This window comes from Lissotriton vulgaris, chromosome 2_1 (assembly GCF_964263255.1).
Source record: "Lissotriton vulgaris chromosome 2_1, aLisVul1.2, whole genome shotgun sequence".
Taxonomy (NCBI): Eukaryota; Metazoa; Chordata; class Amphibia; order Caudata; family Salamandridae; genus Lissotriton; species Lissotriton vulgaris.
In genome coordinates, this window is record NC_141687.1 from 624,484,958 (window position 1) to 624,507,598 (window position 22,641).

General features: G+C 49.7%; 1 protein-coding gene across 1 annotated transcript in view; it reads left to right on the plus strand.

Moving 5' to 3' along the window:
• The first annotated feature begins 908 nt into the window (after positions 1-908).
• Positions 909-22,641, plus strand: part of NDUFS5 (NADH:ubiquinone oxidoreductase subunit S5) — a 74,921-nt gene continuing 53,188 nt past the window's right edge. The window contains exon 1 of the mRNA XM_086955742.1: positions 909-1,047. The gene's annotated coding sequence lies outside the window, so the exon portion shown is untranslated. The remainder of the gene's footprint in view (positions 1,048-22,641) is intronic.

Consider the following 22,641-nt stretch of genomic DNA (forward strand, 5'->3'; position numbering starts at 1 on the left):
GAAAGGGTGAATGGGTGGATGGATGAGTAAGTGAAAGGATGGCTGGATGGGTGAAAGGCTGGATGGATGAGTGAATGGATGGGTAGAAGAGTGGATGGATGAGTGTACAGATGCTAGGGTGAAAGGGTGGATGAATGGATAAAGGATGGATGAAGGGATGGATGAGTGAAAGGATAGATGGAAGGATACATGATGGATAGGTTTGCAAATGGTTGAATATGTTTGGACATGGCTGGGCTTACTTATATACTATTGCGCGACCTCTGATGTGTCTGTACAACTTATCCAATTGTTCTGAAGTTTTGTCCTGAATTTTGACCTCCTGTCCTGAATTTGTGTCCTGAATTTTGACCCTTTGTCCTGAACTTTTACACTCATCGTCCTGAATTTGCACCAATGCCAGTTGGTCACCCTATAAAAACTGTCACTTTGCAATTCCTTTGGTGCGGTATCAGATACAAGCCGTATCTGTCTGAACACAAACCCAAGGCTTGCCCACTCCCTTTAGCCTGACAGATAGACCCTTTTATGCTGGCACAGGGGCACTGCTCCCGATTTTGACCTTTCCACGTCTGTCTGAAAGTATGCCCTCTTCATACAACTCTTAATCATCGTAAATGACCTTGTGCTGAGCCTCGAAGCTCTCGCTTCTTGTTCCAGCAGATGGCGCTGTCAGTACAGAGTTCAAATACAGTCGAGCAGAAAAGAGATTGTGACAGGGTCTGAAAGAGGCTCAGTACTGTCTGATCCATTATTTCCGGAGCAGTTACATGATCTCTTCCGGAGCGAGAAATAGGACTGTTTTTCCGGGGCGGGTTATTTTCCTAACCAATCACACATTGTACAGACGCATCACACTTACTCACGGTGGCTTGTGATTGTTCATTTCGCCCATCAATCAATAGAAACGTGTTTTCCGGTTGCCTTTGGTTATTGAAGTCTGTCAAAAAAAAGTCCTTCAATCTCGGAGACCTTCTTGTTTAAAAATCGGTTTGGATTTGAAGGAAGGCGAAGCATCGTCATAACATCGTCTGTTGGAAGTGGGAGGTAAGGCTCGCCCTTGTACACACCCCCTGGTTTGACCGGGGTTTTATGTGTTCGGAAGGTGGGCGTGCAGGGAACAATCTGAGAATGAAGAGGCTCTAATCTGCTGGAGAAATGGGGCATTCCGTTAGGATTTCATATGATCAACAGCTGTTTTATCATAGTTTAAGAAATATTTAGATTTATGTATTTTGTTGCTTTTGTTATGTTATTTACTAATGTGTTATATGTAATGTGCATTTAGTATATTGCGGGTATATATAGGGTGATCAACTGCCATGGGTGCAAATTCTGAACGGTGAGTGTAAAAATTCAGGACAGAAGATCAACATTCAGGACAAAAGATACGTTTTACAGAAACATCAGAGGAGGTCGCGCAATAGTGTATAAGTGAGTAAGTAGACAACCAGCATAAGTACAAGTCAAAATGAGTTCATATTAGGTTGAGACTCTCGTGCACTTCATGGTTTTTTAGTATGCGTGCAGCTTTGTGCATCTATTCAGATTTTTTTTTGTGGTATTTCATATGTTCAAAATCTATTTATATAGTTACTGCACTGGGTTGCCCAGTGTGATATTTTATTTACAGCTGATGGTCCTGCGCAGGCAAGTCTGGTTAGAGAAGTGGTCAGAAAGATCTGCTTGGATGGACTTTGTTACTAGCATCTAATATGCCATTGTGAGCTGTAAAGCAGCATACATAGAATATATCTAATTGGGACCTGCAGTGCTGGACTAGAGTGCAGTCCTTCGAGTGGCCACCTTTATGTGTCTGGTTGGTTCAGTTATTCCATGTCTGTTCAGCTGGTGATGACTGGTTTAGGTATTCCATGGCTATTCAGCTGGTGATGACTGGTTTCGAACTGGTACAGTACTGAGTGATGAATAAGACCCATAGCAGACAGGTCTTATGTGAGGGTAAGAGCATTAAGCTGGAAAAGGGTTATTTACTAGCCAGCATGAACTATAATTGGCTGCTGATTGTTATGGCATTGTTATTGACCAGAATGGTTAAGTAGAAGTTGACATTACTACATAATGCCCTGGCTAGCCTATATCAGCCCTCCTTATTTTATCTGTACAAGGGAAATATTCTGACTGGCCATAGCGGGCACCGGGCAATCCCCCAGTGCGCCGCACGGATGGGGGCCGGTTTTGTGCCCCTGGGGGCCATTTTTGTTACAGAGCCGTTTTTGCAGCATAGCTGCAAAATCAGCCCTGTAACAGAAACGGCCGAAAAACGGCCCCGGCAAAGAGCTCGGCGGCACCTCCAACCCCCCCTGAGTGGGGAGGGAGGGCCGGCCGAGCACTTTGCCAGGGCCTGTTGTGGTTTCCAGTCCGGCCCTGCCGATTGGTCTGTTTCATTTGTGTGAGCTGTAAACTGCGGATTCTCATTGATGCACAGTAGTGAGCTACAGACTAGCAACTGTATGCACTGTTGAGACATTATTGTAGGTCAGAAGGAGATACTGGCTTTTACATACAGAACATTTTCCATTGCATGGAAGCAAAATGACAACATGCAGTTTAACTGATAAAACTATATAGCGCACAAATGATAATGTGTGGAAATGTGGTTTCAGCAAATATGTATCATTTGAACATCATCAAGTAAAGTGTCTAAATTACAAACAAGTGGTCCATGTTTGGTTTCCTAACGGCAGATATGTTTTGAAACATTTGCGCAGTTGATTTGACAGGTATTTAAAAGTTGTGTGTTAAAAAAAAACTGACAGCTTACAGCCCTTGTTTGCACAAGCCCTTTACCACCACAACAAGACTGCCAACTAGTCCACTTTACAATTCTGTCTTTGACTGCAAAGTTAGAGAATTTTGTAAACACCAATCCACATGTTGAAGGAATAAGCAGAAATTTGTCAGACGATACTGCCTGACATATGCCCTCAATTCTTGAACACATAGGGCCTGATTCTGAGTTTGGCCGTGTGGTAGAAGGGCAGCACGCCATCACCCCGCTCCCACACTGACAAAGCTCACCGCTGGCCAGATTACGAGTTCTTGTCTGGCGGACAGTCCTTTGGCGTTCCCATGGCGGTGCCTATTAAAAAGGCACCCCAATGGGAACATCAAAGCAAGTTCCTGCACAGCACAATATGTGCCCCGCTGCTGCATGCATCCCCATGGCCTTGAGGCACCAGTGGCCCTGTAGGGCCCCCTTGGATCTCTCACCGCCAGCCTTTTCATGGCCAGCTCACCGCCATGAAATGGCTGGCAGTGAAGAAACTCGTAATATGCGTGGGGGTGCAGCAGCTGCACCACCAGCCTATTACTGCCTCACACAGCTGCAACATCGGCGGGGAATTGTGGTTCCCCGGCAGTTGCAGTGGGCCTGCGGCAGTCCGACTGCCAAACTCAAAATATGGCTGTCAGACCACAGGTGTGGCGGCTGTGAGGAAATGTCAGCAGGTAATGAGGGAAAAATCCATCCCAGACTGCTTCACAAGGCACTTGCCTAGCAGGTTACAGTGGGGCAGTAGAAGTTTTGGGATTAGTGCACACCAGTCATGCTATGTTAGACATTGCTAATTGTGCTGTTGATTCTCCATTAAATTGAAATGTTGAAATAAAAAATGTACAGAAACAGGGATTACAATACAATGAACGCTCTATGTTCATAGACTGTCTTACTACCAGTCCATCCCACAATCGGCTCCTGGAGTGCTTTTGTCTTGGGGCCTGGGGCACCGCAAAGGCTACAGGAATGATAAGCCGACAGGGCCGGCTCTACTGCTGGTTCCAACCTGTGTTACAATCTTTGTTGGTACCACCCGCCCAAAGACCTCATTCCCCAAGGATTCCCTCAGCACCACTATTTATTTTTATTTATTTATTTTTAGCATTTGTTAAGCGCGAACAATTGCCCGCAGGCGTCTCGGCGCTGTACTACTGTATGCTCTCCTATAAGGTGTCATGGATAAGTGGGAATTTTTAAAGATTGAATAACCAGGTTTTCAGTTTTTTCCTAAATGATATCAAGTTTGGGCTAGATCGTATGGATTGCGGGACAGTGTTCCATAGTTTAGGGCCTACCACTAAGAAACGTCTGTCTCCCCAATTGACCAGCCTGGTCCGTGGCACAACCAGGTCATTTTGTTTTGCTGAACGCAGTGTCCGGGAGGGGGTATATGGGACAAGGTGGTCTTTCAAAAATTGCGGCGCTTGGTGGTGAAGTGACTTATAGACAATACACAGTGTCTTAAATTTAATTCTGTTCCTCACTGGGAGCCAGTGAAGACTTCTCAGGGTCTCAGCTACGGGCTTGAATTTAGGGGTGTTTGAGAGTAGTCTGGCTGCCGCATTTTGGATTCCCTGCAGTTTCTTGGTGACCCTTGCTTGGGCACTGGCAAACAAGCCATTACAATAATCCAGTGCTGACAAAACAAGGGCGCTGACAAGTGTCTTGCCAACATTTTTAGGTAGAAAAGGGAGAATCTTCCTGACTAGGCTTAGTTTGTAGAATGCCGTGGCGGCCGTCTGATTGGCATGTGCCATAAAGTTTAGGTTGTCATCGAAGATGACTCCCAAATTCCGTACTTTTGTGGCAGGTTCAGGCACGGCTCCAAAAGATGACGGCCACCATACTGGGGACCAGCTGGGACTGAGACGGCCAAAAGTGACCACCTCAGTTTTATCGGAGTTAAGTTTCAGGCAGTTTGCGGCCATCCACTGTCCTATGGCCAGCATACCTGCCTTGAAACTCTCCTCTACTGTTTCTCCATCATTTCTGATACCCAGAACTAGCTGAGTATCATCTGCGTAGGAGGTAAGGTTCATCCCGTGCGCTTTGATGGTCTTTGCGAGGTCCGACACATAGATATTAAAAAGTGTCGGACTGAGGGATGAACCTTGAGGTACCCCACATGGCAGAGATAATTCAGCCGATTCAAATTGACCCAAGGTCACAGCCTGGGTTCTCTCCATCAGAAAGGATGCCAGTAGATTTTTTGCCTGGCCTCGCACGCCCATTTTTTCGACACGGTTGACAAGAATCTTATGGTCAACCGTGTCGAAGGCGGCCGATAGGTCTAAAAGCACCAGTAGTGCTGTACCACCTTGGTCTCTGATTAGTCTGATATCGTCTGCAGCTTTTATAAGTGCAGTTTCAGTCCCATGGAACTTACGGAATCCAAATTGTGTTTCATCAAGCAGATTGTATTGCTCGATGAATTCCGTAAGTTGGGTGTTCATGGCCTTCTCCACTATTTTCGCGAGGAGCGGTAGGTTGGCTATAGGCCTGTAATTTTTCAGGTCGGCTTTATCGAGGCCGGGCTTTTTCAAGAGAGGTTTTAATAAGGTCTTTTTTAGTTGGGTGGGGAAAATGCCTGTATGGAACATTATATTGCATATTTGGGTTATAACTGGCGTCACCGTGTCCATAAATGGGCGAAGAGTGTTCAGAGGACAGGGGTCTAAAGCCGATCCTGATTTAATGGTTTTGACAATGTCCTGGATTTGATCTTCAGTGACTTCAGCAAAGCAGGATAAGTTATTGCTTGGGGAAGGGGTATTTATTTTTTCAATATTTTGATTATCGCCAAGATTGAATACTGAGAAGATGTCATTCACTTTATTGAAAAAGAATGTGGCCAGTGAATCACAGAAGTTTTGTGAGCATGGGGGAGTCAAATCTGGGACGCATCCGGCCAGCTGTTTAGTTATTTCAAAAAGCTTCTGGTTTGAGTTTTTCGCACTTTCAATTTGCTCAGTATAATATTTTTTCTTAGTTTCGGTAATCAGGAGCTTATATTGGGCTAGGAGCTCTTTGTATGTCTTTTTGTTTCCGTTGTCATAGTTTTTCCTCCATTGTCTCTCTCGATTTCTACATTGTTGTTTAAGTTTTTTAAGTTCCATTGTATACCATGGGGCAGAGGGGGACTTTCTATTTCTAGACATCCTTTTTTTAGGGACTAATTCATTGACGGCCTGGTCCAGCCATGCTTGATATTGTTTGGTGGCGATTTCTGGGTTATTGGACAGCGTGGGCTTTGAATTGTCCAGCGCGTCTTTAAAACTGGGAATGTTGATGTCTCTCCATACTTTAAATATTCCTTGTTTTGGTACTGGTATTGTTCCAATAGCTATTTTGTTAGTTTGGATCGTGGCTAAGACCAGGTGGTGGTCGGTCCAGGTCATTGGCAGGACATCAGACACCACCAAATTCTCATGATTGGTAAATATTCCATCTAGTGTGTGTCCTGCGTTATGAGTAGGTCCCTTCACCAGTTGGGTTAGACCGAAGACCTCCATTTGAGACTGCAGGGCAATGGTGTCCTTATCTTCACTACAGTCTAGATGGAAATTAAAGTCTCCTAGCAGGGTTATGGATTTATCAATAGCAAAAGTTTCCAGAAAGGTGGCGATTTCTTCAAGAAATCCTAGGCGGTTTTCTGGTCGCATGTATAATAGTATACCTTTAAAGTTGTGAGAGGGTGATAGGTATATATCAAATTGGAAGGCCTCGCAAGTAGTGGAGGGAATTGCTGTGGTACGGATTTTTAGTGTATCACGAGCAATTATAGCGATCCCACCTCCTCTCTTACCAGTTCTATCTAGCCTATACGATTTGAAACCTGTTGGGACGGCTATCACAAGGTCTGGGTCTGATGCCTTGTCCAACCAGGTCTCTGTCAGGAACATTATATCGATGTTCCTGTCAATAAGTAAATCCGCTATTTCTTGCCTATGTTTCACCAATGAGCGTACGTTGATAAGGGCTGTGGTGAACTTTTGCGTTATCTGTTTAGCGTTGTCCCAACCGACCGCTTTATTTAGCAGGGGGATGGAGGTCTGACAGTGGTTGCAGTTTAGTGTGGATAGAGATGATATATTATCAGGATTATTCCTGATACATTCTTCCGTAGTTTGAGCACGGAGGTCAGTTAACATAGAGTGCGAGTATTGGAGGCGTAGAGGTACATCAGGACCAGGGGGGGGGGGCCCGTGACCGGCGCGGACGGGCGCAGACGGGCTTGCCTTTGGCGCGCCGCCGGCGCGCCCGCTGCGCGGACGGAATGGCTTTGACATTTATACTCTGTAGAGGAGGGTGGGAGGCGTCCTGCCACTGGACCGCCAACCCTTCCTCCCTTCAAGATGGCGCCTATCCCCGCGTTGTAGCCCCTAGTCTGCCACACCGGGAGAAGCAAGGTGAAAAAAGAATGTCTCGGTGCAATATAGCCTTGCACCCGAGAACGCGGAAATTAGTGCAAATGTTAAAACGGGACAATTAAAATATTTACACCTTTTAAAATTGCCGCTTTTTGTCACTTGAAAATTGCTGTTTTTTTTTTCCACGCTAAGAAAAGAGATAGAACCCCCGGCTTTCCGCCTCAGGGGAGAGTAGCAGTCGTACACAGAGTTAAGGTCAGCTTGGTTTAAAAACCCTGGAGGGCGGGAGGCGTCCTGCCACTGGACCGCCAACCCTTCCTCCCTTCAAGATGGCGCAGTGTTCCACTTTTTTTCATATACTCTTTCCCATGAGTATTTAATTTCTTTTGTAGTGGTACTCAACCCAACGACCCTTTTTAGGCAGGTCTCTCCCCACGCCGCACAGCACCAACTGTGTGCCTGTGCCCTTAGCCCAGCTGCCCCTGCTGCTGACAGAGTTCGAGGCCCTCCACCACCCGCAGGCTACCACCTGCTCCTCAACCCTGGTGGCCAGTGGTAGGCCGTAGGTTTGTCTTTTGCTCTAATTGTATTGCCTCTGCTGTATTTGTCTATTTGTTCTTCCCTTCTTGTTCTCTTCTTATTTTCTGTGCCCTGTGCCCTTTTGCCTTCTGTCTCCTCTCGCCGTCCCTGCCCCCGTTTTCGCCGTAATTGTATTGCCTGTGTAGTATTGTTTATTTGTTTCCCCCCCCCCTTGTGCCCTGTGCCCCTTTTGCTTCTGTTTCCTTTCGCCGTTCCTTCCCCCGTTTTTCCCACCTCTGCGTCCCCGCCCCCGCTCGCCCATTCGCCTGCCCCCTCCTCCCAGCTGCCTCCTCCCTCCCACCTCCCCTTCTTATAGCGGCCGCTGCGCGATGAGGAGATCGACCCTTGACCCTTTATAGGCAGGTCGCTCCACACGCCGCACAGCACCACCTGTGTGCCCGTGTCCTTAGCCCAGCTGCCGCTGCTGCTGACGGAATTCGAGGCCCCCCCCACCCGCAGGCAACCACCTCCGCCTAATTCATCATGGCCAGTATTAGGCCGTAGGTTTGTCTTTTGATCTAATTGTATTGCCTCTGCTGTATTTGTCTATTTGTTCTTCCTCCCTTGTTCCCTGCTTATTTTCTGTGCCCTGTGCCCTTTTGCCTCCCCCGCTCGCCCATACATCCGACCCCCTCCTCCCAGCATGCTTCTTCCCTCTCACCTCCCTCTCTTATGGTAGCCGGTTATAGGCCGTGCTGCTGGCGCGCCGAAGGCAAGCCCGACTGCGCCCGTCCGCGCCCAGCACCAGAACCCCTGGTCGCCCGTCTCCGCTACGACTCCAGCACCCTCCACGCACTCAATGCCAAACGATCACGCACCTTCTGCTCCCCGAAGTGCACCCACGGACCCTTCTCCTGCCGGAACTGCAGCTTCACCAGCATCCGGCCCGCCAACCCACCGACCAATCAATCAAGACACTTATAAAGAGCACAACATACCCGTGAGGGTCTCAGGGTGCCGGAGGGGGGAGGGGGGCGGTGTGCTGCTACTGATCGTAGAGCCAGGTCTGGAGGAGTCTTCTGAAAGCCAGTAGGCCTTGGGTCTGCCGTAGGTTGGCGGGGAGGGTGTTCCAGGTGTTGGCGGCGAGGTGGGAGAAGGATCTGCCGCCGGCAGTCGTTCTTCGGATGCGGGGGACTGTGGCGAGGGCGCGGCTGGCGGAGTGCAGCTGGCGGGTGGGGGTGTAGAAGCTGAGTCTTCTGTTGAGGTATGCTGTGCCGGTGTACCCAAGACCTGCTGATCTTCAGAAGACTCCTCAAGACCTGGCTTTTTCAGCAGTAGCAGCATTTCCCCCTTCCATCCCTCCCAGCGCCTTGAGACCCTCACAGGTAAGTAGTGCGATTTACAAATGCTATGATTGATTGATTAAATGTAGTGTCAAGAGCGCTTCACATGACACACATATTATTCAGAGACAATGACTCATAAGTGTGTAAGTCAATGTACAGGAAATGTTACTTAAGACAATGAGGGCTGCAAGATGTAGTTCCATGTCATACATACTGGTAGGCATTATACGCAGGGCCACTGGAATTATACGGCAGGATTGACCAAATTATACAGCAAGTAAAGGCGAATTATGCGCCATAATGCAGCACATATTTTGTTGTATTACTGTATTATTTTTAAATTTTAATACATGGTAACATAGCAATACAGTCTGAGCAAAGGTTTCCCTCATCAATTCCAGCTTAACAACTAAATACAGAAGTGCATAATTCCAGTTGCCCTGATTATATGTTAAGAATGCTTAGTCTGGGGGGGTGTGGCCAAGCAGCATGGCCGACAGGACGTGAGCTCCACCAACTCCGTCCCGAAGACCGGCAAAATCCTGTAAATACTCCTGCCCGGCCTGTCTCGTTATCGGAGAAGCGTGTCGGAAGTTGCTCTAACCCGACTGCGACCCCTGAGCCGAAGAAGCGGTCCCGAATCCCTCTGTGAGCGGAGACGAAGATACTGCCGGAGGTGGCGGCGGCGGCGCGCTGAATCACGCGACGCCGCGGTCTGGGCCTACACTGTGGAGCCGGGCTGCGGGCGGACCGCCTGGGGCTGAGCGGGCCCTTGGTGGGCCCAGGCGCTTTCTCCGCGACTCCCAGAGAAACAGTTGAAGAGGCGGAAAGCAGCGGCTCGGTAACCCTGATGATTGGGGTGATGCTGGGGACGGGACGGAGGCGCCGTCCATCTTAAACAGCGCTCCCGCGGCGGAGCTCTGATCCATTCACTGATGCTGCCGGGGACTGCCTAAATGGCCTTCGGAGAGCCTGCAACCAACGGCGGAGGGCGTGAGTGCTGATGCCCTAACCCCTGCTCGAGACGTGTGGTGAGTGCGGAGATCCCAGGTTGCTGGTTGCTTGGCCGGGCCTGGCCCCTTCACTGTCCCCTGCGGGAGCTGCGTGCCTGCTTCCCTCCTCCCCCCCCCGGACTACGGACTGCATTCCGGTTCTGCCTTTCATTACCTTGCTACCCTCGGGGAGAAACGGGGAGCAACACCGCTGGAGCTACGTTTACGCTGCGCCCCTTGCCCACTCGCCCGCCATTTTGACTACTGCATCAGGCGGCCTCACAGTGGAGCTGCGAACACGCGTGGCGGAGTGCACCTCTGTCACTGCCTGCCCTGCGGCTGTGTGCCCCTCCGGGGGTGGCGATCTTTGGGGCCTGAGAACTGCCCTGTTGCTGACTGGAGGTGGGGGGAGCAGCGGAGCAGGGAGGTGGTTGTGCCCGCGGTCCCGCTTGTCCTGATCCCTGTTACCTCGGGGAGGTGCTGGACTCTGGTCTCCACTGCGCTCCCAGTATTGGGGGGAGACGGGTGCGCACTGCTCCCGTTCTGCTCTGATTGCTGGATCGGCTGGCCTGCCTCGGGCACTGCCTGCACTGCATTGCCCGTGAGCCCGGGTGTGGCCTCCCTGCATCTGCTGTCCCTGGCCCAGGCCGGATTGAGTGGTCCCTCTCTGACCAGTGGGGCCTAGGATGAACACCTTGGAACGTACTGAATCGCAACAGTCGATGTGGCGGCCAGTAAAGATTGAACCTCGAGGGCCTCCCAACCTAATACAATCGTGCAGTACACTACCCCTCGCCTGCAACCACAGAGGATCACGCGACAGACTGGACCTGACGACGGGGGTGAAGGTCCTGCGGAACCCTCCAGAGCTGAAATCCTCAAGGCTATTCAGGGTTCCCACTCTGCCCTGGAGCGTCAGATAGAGACGGTCTCTATAGATGTTAACCTTCTGTGGACAGACCTCCGCAAAGTGGCAGACAAGGTTTCAGAAGCAGAGGGCAATATCACTCAACTGCAGGGAGAGGTTGCATCTCTGCAAAAATCACTCGCCCAACTTACCTCTACTACCCGTGCATTGGAAAGGCGTGCCGAGGACGCGGAAGGGAGAGCGTGTCGGAGCAACATAAGGGTCCTGGGAGTGCCGGAACGATTGGAGGCGGGGAACCCTGAACGCCTCCTGGAAACTTGGATCCGCACACATCTGTGCCCGACTGGATTGTCCAGCGTCTTCATAGTGGAGCGGGCACATAGAGCCCCGGTGCCCCCTCCGCGGCCGGGGGAGGCTCCTAGAGCCCTCATCGCAAAGATTCTGAACTACAAAGACCGTGACTGTATCCTCAGAGCAGCGAGAGAAACAGGGCCCCTCATGATTGAGACCAGTCGCGTGTCAATTTACCCTGACTATACACAACAAGTGCAGGAGCAAAGGAAATCCTACTTGGGAGTTAAACAAAAACTCTGCGAAATGAAGCTTCAGTATATGCTTTTATATCCTGCCAAACTTAAGGTACTTTCTCAAGGCCGTGCGCACTTCTTTGCGACACCAGCGGAGGTGTGGGAGTGGCTTGAGATCAGGGGAGATGACCTGCCCCCGGGTGAGCGAGGGGGCTCACGTGAAACTTGGGGGACCAGACCACAGAGGAGGCGCAGTGGTAGAAGAAGACGCCGCTCTGGGTCCCGTGGTTCTCCTGAGACTCGGCCTACGGTGGGGGCAGATGGAGCTATTCATATGGAAACCTCGCCGACGAGGGCAAGCTCGAGTTCAGCCGGGGCTCCTGCTCCTGGTGAGATTTTGGTACCGGACACTTTGCAGGAAACACCGCTGAACACAGACTCTACGGCTCCAGTGGTCCCGGAGACGGCCCTACCTGCATCGGGGTTGGAATAATTTTCTTGCCTTGAATTGAATGTGCCTTTCTGTAAAGCTGTCCTCCGATTGAGTGACCCTACACTAACTAACAATTTTTTGTGGGCTACCACATCCCATCCTTGTCGCTGGGGCTTTTTTAGATAATGGATAGTGCCAGAGGACTGGCGCCCTTGTGGCCTGGTGTGCGGGTGGTGGGGGGGGGGAGTGGGGCTGACTATAGTCTTGAGTAATATCGTGTCCATACTACTGACAGAGTTGAGAAGACGTGCCCGGGTATTTCTCTTAGGCTCGTTAGGTCTTTCGGGGAGCCCTGGGGTTGCATTGTTGTGTGTGAGTGTGTTGTATGGGGTGGCTGTGCACGTCCTGGCACTGGCGGGAGAAGGGCTGGGTGGCGTTTCTGTTTGTTGCTATCCTATTGCTCGTGGGTGGGGGGGATGAGGGTGTTCTTGCAAAAGTTCCGTGTTTTGGGGTTGTTGGGGGGTGGGGCGGGGTTCATGAAAAAGGTGATACTGGCATCATGTGCACATTGTTTCCGATTTGTGGGGAGCTCATCCCGAGAGCTGCACCCCCAGATTCACATACAGTGGGGGCCAAGTGGAGGCGGTTCATGTTGCACCTACACTGTGGCCCAAATGGGCGTAATTATTGGCCATGGGTTTTAAGTTTTTAACGTGGAATGTGCGTGGCTTGGGCACTTGCACCAAGAGACACAGGGTTCTCGCCTTCCTTAAACGCCATGGGGTCTCAATTGCTTGTTTACAAGAGGCCCATCTAGACGACGACGGCGCACAGCAGCTGTCCAAGAAATGGAGAGGCCAGATTTTCCACTCCTCCTACTCTACATATGCTAGGGGGGTCCTCATTTGGGTGGCCCCGGGGATTCCTTGTGCTGTTCAATATGTTGATGCGGATGTGGAAGGCAGGTACATATTAGTGAGGCTTAGATTGGACGACAAGGAACTCATGCTCCTTAACACATATGTCCCGAACACTGATGACCCGGCCTTCTTTTCTCAGATACAGGATCTTGTGGCTCCGAGTCTGGACGCACGTCTCCTCTGGTTTGGGGATTTCAATTGCATACTGCATCATGAGCTGGACCGTCACCCGCCCAGAGCGGGCACTAAGCCCCGTATGACGGCGCGTTTACAGGAAGTGATGCACAATCTTGGGGCAATAGACGTGTGGCGTACCTGCCACCCCGCTCAAAAGCTTTACACATGTTACACTCCGACACACGGCACGCATAGTAGGCTAGACCGTATTCTTGCGGCTAACCTTACCTCTTCTCTTACATTGACGGTTACTCATCAGGCCCGATACCTGTCGGACCACGCCCCAGTGACATGCGTGGCGCAGTGGCCTGATTGCGCTGCACGCCCGCGCACGTGGAGACTGCCGGCTGACCTGCTTCAGGATCAGGTGGCCAGAGAACATGTGGCGACGTCACTGTCGAACTACTTGGAACTCAACTGGGGAGGAGATGAATTACCCTACTCCACCAAGTGGGAGGCGCTAAAGGCAGTAGTGCGTGGCGCGTGTATGAGCCTCTCGTACGGGGTCAGGAAACAACTGTTGTCTGACTTACAAGATGCGGAAGTTGCGCTTCAACGCGCCCAATCTCGATCAGATCCGAACGCGTTAGATCAACAGGCGGAGAAAGATGCCTTGGTGTCGATACACGACATACTCACAAGGCTTAACAAATTTACACTGGGCCAGTACAGACAACGTCTCCATCGTGAAGGAGATAAGTCTGGCCGCTTGTTAGCCTGGATACTTCGTCGAGAGTTCGCACCTGAAAGGATAGTAGCCCTACGAAACTCTAGTGGCATTATGGTCCACTCTGAGTCTGATGTCCTCGAGGTCCTTCAAAGCCATCTGCAAACCGTATATGAGGCTGACCCATTGGTATCGGAGGATATCTATCACCCGTACCTTGAAGGCCTCCACCTCCAGACCCTACCGGAAGCTGCGGTGAAGGAACTTGATACAAAGCTGACACTGGGTGAGATTACTGCGGCGATAGCGGCCCTCCCCCGTGCTAAGACCCCTGGCGGGGATGGTTATCCGGCTGAGTTCTATCATTCCTTCGGGCATGTCTTGGTCACCCCCTCTTACAAGTCTACAATGAGGCTTTGCGCACTGGCACCCATCCACCCACCATGAATCAGGGAGAGGTGTGCATGATTTTGAAGCCAGGCGGTGACAATACTGACCCCGCGGCATATCGCCCTATCACGTTGATAAATACGGATGCAAAATTCCTTACAAAATTGTTGGCCACTCGCCTTGCCCCACTCATGACTCTTCTCGTCCACTCCGACCAGTGCAGATTTATCCCGGTTCGTAACACGGCAATAAATTTGCGTCGCCTAAATCACATATTGCATGAGCGGGGACGGGAGGGTCCTCACGTGTTGGTCTCAGTTGATTTGGCTAAAGCCTTTGATATGGTGCACTGGGGATATCTAATGCAAGTGCTCCGGAAAATGGGGTTCGGACCTGGATTTCGCGATTGGATCCGGGTGCTCTATGGGGCGCCCCGAGCCAGGGTGCGCCTGGGATCGGCCCTTTCCGCCGAGTGGTCGTTGGGGAGGGGCACCCGGCAGGGCTGTCCTCTCTGCCCCCTCCTATTTGCTCTTGTGATTGAGCCCCTGGCCGTTTCCGCCCCCACTGAACTGCAGAACTGGGGTATAGTGGTGGGTGACACTACCAATGTAGTCTCCCTCTACGCCGATGATGCGCTTTTCTATCTGACTTCCCCAGTGGAGGCCCTCCCCGCCTTGTTGCGGCTCTTGGACCGCTTTGGCGCAGCCTCTGGGCTGCGTATAAATCTCAACAAATCTCTGATATTCCCGCTGACTAACACTACCCCAGACCCAGATAGGGATCTCCACCATTTGGGCCTCCGTTACGAGCGACTGGCATTCCGGTACTTGGGCATTCAGGTGGCCACATCTGAAGAGACTCTACTGACTCACAATGTTGACAGAATACTCGCGGCCCTCTATAAATCTATTGCCTTTTGGAACACACTTCCTCTCTCTCTCATGGGGCGATTGGCAATTGCCAAAATGGTGATGCTCCCTAGGATCCTCTATGTGTTGCAGAACACCCTGTGCCCGTTACCCCCCGAGTGTTCCGCACGTTGAACTCGCTCCTCACCTCCCTACTTTGGGCGGGTGGGCGCAGCAGAGTCGCTTTACGCACAGTGACGAGATGTTGGGACGAAGGCGGCCTCGAGGTTTGACCTATATTACTATGCAGCGCAGCTCCTCCCGGCCGCCAGGTGGTTCGCCGATGAAGAGAATTGGGAACTGGCGCTGCTGGCTGGTACGGCAAATGATAAGAACCTACAGGAGGCCATGATGCAAGGTCGCGGCGCCGACGGCACTCTACCATATGTGGTGCGACACGCAGCCAGCATTTGGCAGCGGTTTGTCGAAAAGGTGCTACGGCGCGCACCGTTCCATAGGGAGCTCCCAATTTGGATATTGGCCCGATACTCAGGCTGGAGGAAAATATGTCCTTTTGGGAGTGGCGCTCGGGCGGTTGCGAGACCCTTGCGGACCTCTACCCGAATGACTCCTTCGTGTCCTTTGAAAGTGCCATGGAGTCCTTTGAACTAGGCGAGGGACAATACCTGCACTACAGAAGTCTTCAAGATGTGGCCAGGACAACGTGGCCCCAATTCCCAGAGGCGCCCCCGCTCACCAATACCCTCGGCATCATTATATCCTGTGGGAGAGGTAAGCGCCTGATCTCCCTTCTCTACTCTGCCATGCGCAGAGACTCGACACGCCCCCCCCCCCCCCCCCCCCCCCCCGATAACACCGGCCTGGGTGGCTTGGGAAGCGGACCTAGGGGTGGAACAGGAACCTTCCCAGCGGAAGTGGATCAGACTGTTGACTCACAAGGTCTCTTGCAATGCACGTTTTAAACTTATTCACTTTAACTTTGTCCACCGCACCTATATGGCACCTGTCTCCCTTCATCGTATATCGACAGATAGACGTCACAATTGCCCTAGATGTGGGGTGGGGAGGGCGGGTTTCCTACATTTAACGTGGGAATGTCCTTTAGTTCAGGAATTCTGGCGGAGGGTGGTGGTGTACATTGCCCGAGCCACGCAACTTAGGCTTCTTCTAGACCCACTCCACTGACTGCTGGCATTGGTGCCCAAGCCAAAAAAAAAGGGACTTTCTTACAAATTCCTGCAGCTCTTACTGGTTCTGGCGAGGAGACGAGTGGCTATCACTTGGATGGGTCAGAGGGCGCCTGAGATTTCTCATTGGCTGAGGGACGCAAAGGAATGGGCCTTAGCTGAGGAGACACACATGCAACGCACTCGCAAAGATGGGAAGCTGCAGGATGATTTGCTCGCCTGGAGGACACTATGCATGGAGGGGCTAGCGGAGGATGATTTGGATGCCACTAGCGCTGAATTATTTTCTTCTGCGTCCTCGGAGTCTGATTGTGAAGGGGAGGGGGCTGATGTGGGGTGTCTGGAGACAGTGTAGAGGTCCCTTGTAGTCACGCCGATATGCCTGTATCTAGCTGTGATTCCCATAGGCCCAAACTGAATTGTAATGACTGTGACTTAGCTGGCCCTCACACAAATCTCCTACTTTATTCGGATCAGTACTAGAGATGCCATTCATGGGGTAATTAGTTATTGTTAAACTGTTACGTAATATAGGAGTGCGAAATATGAAAACTGGCGAAGGCACTGATAAGTTTCAAAATACCTGGAGCACAAATGCAATTTTCCCTGCTATTATACATGCTTTACTCCTACGCCGCCCAGCCTCCGGGATGTGGGCAATCTATGGCTGTGTATTAACATTGGGACTGCTTGTTCCTGCCGGTTACATATCAACAGTGTTGATGACTGTATGCCTTGTGCCCTTTTAATAACTTCGCTATAATAAAAATATGTTTAAAAAAAAAAAGAATGCTTAGTCTGGGGACATGCAAACTCTGGGTTTAAAATATAACATAGTGGTTAGGATTGTTCTTACCAATACATATTTATTATTAATCAAATGAACCCACTGAACTATCTACATAAAAAGAATTTGTTTGAACTGCATGTTACACTTTGTGCTTTGCTAGAGGCACATTATCCCTCTGTTCTTCTTTAAAACTAGTATCAGTCGATGCTCCGATATCTCTCAAGGAGATACATTAATCACCAGAGTTAAATTGACATTTTTATGGTGGCATAATAATTGCAGGCTGGCAAAGAACACAGAAGTCTTTGCCATTAGCCCTGTCCTCTATTTCAAAATGCAGCGCTCCGGGAACCCCAAAGCATGGCTCCTGTTTCAGTTTCAGTTGCACTTAAGTTGAACTTAGTTTGTTATTTATTCATCCTTCTGACCACTGGACAGAATTTGACTATTAATAGGTTGGCAAGAACACTTCTGATATTTGTGTATCCGAAAGCTTATAGATTCCACCATAGTTGCAATCTGTTGTTTTCAAAAGCAGAATGCAGGCACCGACACACCACATGCTGTAACTGCAGTATGGCCCATTATCATTCAGTATGAGAATCGGCCACATGCAGAATGACAGTGGGGCTAACTGGCAGTCTGGGGGGGGCTGTTGTAGCCTCTTCACTTCCAAGAAATGCGAGCGGGCACCTAACAGTGAGTGCTGTAAAACTCCTGAGGCTTCTCACGTGGGGCATCGCAGGCCCCTGGAAACCCCAGAATTACGGACAAAAAGTGTCTGTAAAAAGAATTATGATGGACAACAGATTTAGTAATTAAATGACGGACGGTCTGTGAAATTTACAGATGATTGGTTACCCTAGGCATATGCTGTTGCTTTGAATCTAAGGTCACCACTCTAGCAGGCCTTGTCAATCCTGAAGGCAGGGTGCTGGGTTTTACATAAGGGTGCCCCTGCATAAGCAGAGCCCCTCTGCAGCCTTCGGAGACCATTCTCCCGGGTTGTTGGTGATGCAGCCAGACATCTAGGTAGGGTGTATTATATGCTCGCATGAAATGCTATCTAGAAAACTGTATCAACAAAATATGTTGTGTTTGGTATCAAACACCTTGGAATCATACCTCTACACCGGTAATGGGTATGGGAGGTACGATTCCACCCTTATGAAGCGAGCTTCGTGGGGTCACTGGTCTTTCCGGTACCAGCCTTCTTTACCCGGGCAGCACAAAATAGTTGCTGCCGACCAGAGACACCTTTCTGCTCTCCTTCGGCTGAGCCACGCTCTAGCAGGGGAAGGCAGGACAATAGGCATCCTGTCACAGGAAGGTGTGACCACCTCCCAGACAGGATTTCGTGTATTGGGGCTGGGTGGGTGCACTTTCAAAGTGCCTGAAAGTCTGCATCTGGGGCACACTTGATTTCCCTGTGCATGTCAAACCAGCCCTGGGAGCTGTTGGCTTCTGCTCTGGCACGAAACTGGACAAAGGACAGGGGAGTATCCTCCCCACTGTCCTGACCCTCCCCTGGAAGGGTCCCCTGAAGCTGCCCAACCCTCTCCCTTGGGTACAAAAGGGCTTATCTGGCTGTAGGACCCTAGATTCGACGTGGACAAGATTCTGAGCAAGAAACCACTGAACTTTGACCGTCTGGACTTAGCTGGACATCGACTGTGCCAGACTTAGTCTTCCTCTCCGTCCAATGCCTTGTCTGTGCCTGTGCACCATACATGCTCCGTGCAGGACCTGTGAAGCATCAAAGACATCTGAAGTATCTCCCTTGAGGTGAAGGAGTCACTCGCCTGCATTGGCAGGCACCGTAACGCAACTGACCAGTCTGCTGATCCTGAGCTCCTGCGAACTCCGAAGGCTCCAGCAACACAGAAAGTGGGTTCCTACGTTCCAGGAGGTTGAGCTGCTTTCTCACCGAGTTTGAGGCCATTATCCCTCATGGGGACCTCATAATCTGATCCCCTGTGCATCGTATACTTTTGCAATTGCATATGCTTGTTGGCGTTCCCCCAACTAAGTGCATTGGGCTATCGATAGCCCCAACCTCTGCACACATTTCATATCTTCGGCCTCCTTGCACTCTGTGCCCTGCAAGCTGTGACTTTGTGAAACTGCTAGAGGTCACCCCGCGACTCCTGTGCCTTCATCCTGTGGGTCCATTTGAGGGACATCACTGATTTTCTTGGGCTCCCCTGTGTGCTCCAGGCCTGCACTGACTCCCCTTGCTGTGGTGGGTCTCCTGGTCCTTGCTGGGCCAGACATGGCCTTCCTCTACCTTTTCCGTGGGTTGCCTCTGTCAAAGGCTTGTTTGTGCTCCCGCCAGACACTGACCCCTCGGCACTTGACATCCTTCGTGGGACAGCTCATATCCGGCTCCTGGTCGTCCTCAACGTTTTCTGGTCCCCGTGGCTGCAGTGTCAAGGTCTCCATCTTTGCACCTGAAGCACTCGACATTGGTGGGCATTCGTCTACCGAACCCCTGGTTACTCCTGAGTGACCCAGACTCTGTCCCCTCTGCTTTCAGGTTCCTTCCTTCAAGAATCCACCTGTGGTTCCACCAGACACTTTTCTTCTTTCCAGCAGTGGCATTTCTTTGAAGACTCCCATTGAGAACGACTGCGGTGTCTGGCACCATTTTGACCCTATGCACCCGGCTTAGGGTGCATAGGTAACTCTGGTACTTCAGTATCCACGGGTGAGGATAGGTAACTCTGGTACTTCAGTATCCACGGGTGGGGTGGCTCTCCAACCTTCTATCTTCTAAAGGGTTTCTTCATAATCCACTTGGAAGGGTCTTTAACACTAAAACTGCAACTGCAACTCTCCCATGAAATTGTACGTAGCATGCTGTCCTGTTCTTACACTTCCCCCTTCCTCCATGGGGTCCCTACTTACTAACCTTGGGTGGTTCCTTGGGGTCCCAGCGATTCTACAATCTCTAGACATTGTCTTGACTAGTCGTGGTTCCTATACCACTATTTTAGTATATAGTTTGGTCTCCCAGTGAAGCCCACTGTGTATTAGTGCTACTTAAGTTTGTTTCTGTGCTACAGTATTGTGTGCATTGTGATTATCTGTGTGTAGCAGATACTGTGAGGTATTTAAAGTGGGTTATAATAATAAATACATATTTTAATAACTACTGTGTGGTTCTCCTTTCATTTAGTCAATACATTAAGGTTACCTTCTAGTAAAACAAGCTGCTTAACATTTCTTCAAGACTAAGCCTGAAGGCTACTCTCCTCCGCTACCACTTGGATAGCTTTCTAAGGTTCTTTTTGACCTCTTAAATCACCATAAGGGTTGTTTGGACTGGTTTAAGGTGCCCACTTTAATTAGTGGACATCATATACCTGGCCAACTTCTCACACATGCTTTCTTCTTTTGTCACTGTTTGGAGCTTGAGCCTGTGTGTAGGCATGTGATCTCTGTAGATTATTCGAAGAGCCAGGACTTCAGCTTTTTGTAAAACTCCAGAAACGAAGAGAAGGCTCTGACGTGTTGAGAGAGGTCGTTCCATGTTTTAGGTGCAATGTGGGAGAACGAGTGACCTCTTGCTCTGCTTTTCTGAATGTGAGGGTTGTGTGTGAGTGACAGTGAAGCTGACCACAGGTTTCTGGCAGGCTGGTGAAAGCGTATACGACTGTTCAGATATTTCGGCCCATGGTTGTGCCAGGCTGTGTATGTGTGAGTGAGGAGTTTGAATTGGATGTGTTTGTGAATGAGGAGCTAGTGGAGTCCTGTGAGGTAGAGTGAGATGTGGGTGCAGCATGGGAGGTTAAGTATCAGTCTTGCGGCGGCATTCTGGATGATATGCAGTCTGCGTAGTAGCAGCTTGGACATCCCGGTGTAGAGTGCATTGCTGTAGTCGAGTCTGCTTGTGATGAGTGCTTGCATGACGGTGCATCGGTGTTGTGCAGCAGACACTTGATGATCTTTCATAGCATGCGTTGGATGTGGAAGCAGGCAGCGCTCACTCATTTGAACTGTGCTGTCATGTTAAGCTTGTCACCCATGATGATTCTCAGATTCCTGGTGTGGGTGATGGGTGTTGTCCTTAGCTCTGTCGGCCACTAGGTGGTGTCCCAAGAGGATGTCCTGTTTCCGAAGACCAGTTCTTCTGTCTTGTTGGAGTTGAGATGTGATGCCTTGGGATCGGATGACATTGGCGATCAGAGTCATGTAGCCGTTGAACAGAGTAAGGCTGAGAGACGATCCCCGATGGACTCTGCAGACGGGCTCTTGGTCTTTGATGTGACTGGTGTCAATCTGACTTTTTGGGTTCTTCCTAGGAGGCAGAGGCAGATCCAGTTGAGTACAGGTCCTCTGGAGCCGAGCTCGTGAAGTCTTCTGATGAGTGTGTTTTGGGAGACTGTGTTTATTGCTGTGAAGAGGTTGAGCAGGAGGAGGGCAGCTCTTTTTCCTCACAGTGATGGTCCCGATGTCGTTGGTGGCTGCAATGAGTGCTGTTTCAGTGCTGCGTTTTTATCCTGAATCTTGATTGAGTGGTTTGTCCAGTAGGTGGTGTTCGAAGTGGGTTGTGAGTTTGTTTTATAATATGTTGTATTTTCTGCATGCTTTTATTGCTTGTGATATTTGTGTTGTATCATGGGCATCTCTTGAAATACATATTTCATTTTGTGTAATTTCAATATTGCTGCAAGTACATAACATTCAGAGTAGTAAAAGAGTTGCTCTTCAAATGTGCACAATATCCAGGTTGGTGCAGGAGGCAGTGGTGTGTTGTGTAGAGAAGCACAAGATCTGATGTGTGGAATGATCTAAATTGGTGTAAGACACATTTGCACAGTGTGTTTGTGCAGTGGCCATTATTTGTGTGGTGGAGCAGGGAAATAGGTGGATGAACTAATGATGTGCTGTAGCAAGAGACTGTCGTGTTGCTTTGGAGCACAGATCTCAGGAATGTGGGATACAGTATTATATGGTTCAATGTCTGTTTAGCTATTGTGTGTGCTTTAGAGCACGGCAGTTACCCTGATGTGGCGCTTTTGTTCACAAAGGGAAAGGTCAAGCTTAGTGGTTTTTAACTAAACGCAATAACCTATGTGTCGTTTGTTGTTATATTGTATTAGCATTCCTTCATGTCAAGTATTTTCTTAATGCATTCATACTCTCCCCATGGCAAGTATAGTACACATAATATTTAGTTTATCCTGTATAATAGCCAAACATGTGTTACCTTTTGAAATGCATTGTTCATTTATTGGTGGGAAGTTCTTTTTCTGTTTATTATGTATACAAGACACAACAACTTACAATCTTACCAAAGTGCATGGCGTTTATCATTATATCACAACAATATGCTTAATTTGATGCAGTCCATTGGAAGCCTTTACATGTAGTGTTGGCTCATAAATTGAGTTTCCTTTAATATTCTTTGAGGTATTTCACTAAAACTATAATTCAATGGCCAAACTTCTTTACAGACCCAAGTCTTGTAAAGATAAAAATAATCCTTATTGTAATTGGATTTATATATCGCTTACCACCCCTGACGAGGCGTCGAAGCGCTTTATGGCAAGTAGCATGCTACTCCTGAACCCAAAGTTGGTGGTTAGTCCAGTGTTTATTGTGATTTAGTAATGTGCCCTCAAGAAACAGTGCATACATTTACTCCAGTTACTATGTTATATATTAATATCAGGTAGGAGTGATCGTTAGTGGGAGCTATGTGGCTTCAGGTGAACCGTTGGTGGGATAGATAGGTTGGCTGAAATTAGTTAATGTTAGATTACAGGGATAGGGATTTAAAG